The following is a 2,570-nucleotide window of genomic DNA, read 5'->3' as shown; positions in this document are numbered from 1 at the left end:
AATGTGAGTTTATTTTGGTTGACAGTATTTTAATAGTATTTCATGATTATGAACTATTACAAAATAATATACCATCAATGAAACCACAAAGCTGATTACAATAAAGTAATTTTAAGTGTTATTGCTATTAATATTATTTTCTATATTGAGGTAGATGTAATAGAAAAGCACATATTGTGACGAAGATGTTTTTGCAACCATAGATATACGCTTGCAACAGCCAAGTCTCACGCAGTGTACACGTCACCCTCCGAGTCCGGTCACTTCATTTCCTTCACTCCTTCTGATATAGTCCACTCAACTATAGTCCACTCGACTGCCATGCACTAGATAGGGATGAGTGAGCGATTTCAGACGCAGCTGGAGTTTTCCTTAGTCATTGTAAAAATTAACAAAAAACTATTTAAAAAAAATTAATTGTGTAACAGTTTTGTGTCAAATGGATAAGGACATAATATACAGTGTCTTCCATATCTCTGCAGCTCTTCTGTCAACTGTCGGAGTGCAGAGTTGACAGCAGCGTTAAATGTCATTGGGAGTAATAACGTTTGCTGTAGACTTATAAAATGACAATTTAAATGCACATCATTTTTGTTTTAAATATAGCTGCAATTAAGGGGTCAAGCACAACAGAAGCAGAATGAGGAGCAAAGCATGGCGGATCAGACCAAACACACAAATAAGACCTTTTAAGGTGATTTTACTCAAACTGGCTTTAAAATCATAAATTCATTCATTAGTAATATGATTTAATAGTTTCTCACTTTTGACCAATAGGCGGCGCTGTTTCAAATTGATGTGGTGTGTTAGTGTGAGGTGAAAATATCACAAGGTTTGGTGTCAGTATGTCAAAGCTTTGCAGAGATACAGTCTCAGATGCAGTTTGGAATCATGCTATCAAATGTGTTAATGTGGTGAAGGAAAACAAGAAATACAAGAAATCGGACCCAGATGCAAATGAGCAGGCAAGGGTTTTTTTATTAACCAGACAGCAAGGAGAACTCTGGATACAGGACCAAACACGAGATAACAAACAACAGGATACTCAAGACAAGACAGACCAGATGTTACAACAAAAACGGATAAGAACGAGACAAACGTAAAAAGCAAAGAATGGGAAGAAGCACAATATAAAGGAGCAGAGCACATGAGGAACAGGTGAACACAATCAAGCAAACAAGGACTAAACAAGGGGGCGTGGTAAATGGAAATTAGGAGGCGGGACAAGACAAACAGAAACATTAAAGGGGTGGTTGATTATGATTTCATTTGTTTTTTACTTTTATTGCTGTTACAGCAAAAGCAACGTCTAGAAAGTTACGATGCTCAAAGTTCAATGCAAAGTGAGATATTTCTTTTGAAGAAATTGCTGTTTAAGGACTACAAAAAAGGCAGGTAGGGACTACAATGAGCTTCTTCCCAGGTTCGGGACATCACTAACCCCAGTGTTTACATAAACCCTGCCCTGGGGAACATGCAACTACTCATAATGCTGGGTAGGCGTGATGTTTCTGGACAACGTGCACTAGATGGTTAGCGAATCACAACACATTGTGTATTTCTGAGGGAGGGGCTTCATAAAACCAGGAACTCAACAGACCGCTTTACAGAGAACTGAAACAGCGGCGTAGAATAAAGGTGAAATATGCTAAAATAATGTTTCTTTGTTTGTTTTTTAAAATCATGAATGAACACGTTACGCTGGACCCCATAAACACAATCAAGCCTTTGAAAAAAGAAAAAGAAAATTGGGTACCATTTGACTCGGCATGCTGCTCTGAATATAAAGAGACCAGTTTAAGATGGCCATTTTCATATCTCCCAACCACTAGGTGGTGCTGTGCCCAAACTGTGCAGGTAGCCTCAGGTCATGGCTATTATAACACACACCAGGTACATTATTTAGTCTAAATACATTAAATACATAAAGCATTGCGGAGATATAGCCTCACATCCTCTTTGGCAAGCGCTTCTACAAATTTGTTGGCACGTTATTTGGAAACAGACTGATCAACTTGATTTCCAAGTTTTTTTTAGGTGACATTGTGCAAACTGTATGGAGTTTGGGGGGGATCTGTCATTCTAATCGTCTTGAGCCAAGGAATCAAAGGATTTTTCTAGCCCGTAAGGATCAAAAGGGTCATGTTATTAACAAACACGAGGGCATCTTCTGACAGTCGGTGGTGCTAGAGGGTTTGAGTGAGAGTTAATATTCAGACTGTGCTCTATCCCTGTGCCAAATTTCACAACTTTTTCTGTATGTTTATATGGACTGACAGAAGAAGAAGAGATACAATAGGTGTTCAAGTTCATTTTTGTTCATTTGTATAGCACCACTCGGCTGAGCAAAGTGCTTTACAGGAGAGAAAATGATAAAAACATACACAGAAAACAAGCCAGAAAAAAGAACAACCCGTTTTGAAATTACAGTAAAACAGCAATCAATACATCAAGGAAAACAAGGAGGTTTTTAGCAGGGACTTAAAAACAGGGCCATTCTAATCTCTAAAGGCAGGGTATTCCAAAGTCGTGGCCCTGCCACCGCAAACACACGCTCCCCTCTACGCTTG

The sequence above is a fragment of the Barbus barbus genome, assembly GCF_936440315.1.
Source record: "Barbus barbus genome assembly, chromosome: 24".
NCBI lineage: Eukaryota > Metazoa > Chordata > Actinopteri > Cypriniformes > Cyprinidae > Barbus > Barbus barbus.
The sequence above is the reverse complement of the archived record's forward strand: the minus strand, read 5'-3'. Positions refer to the sequence as shown.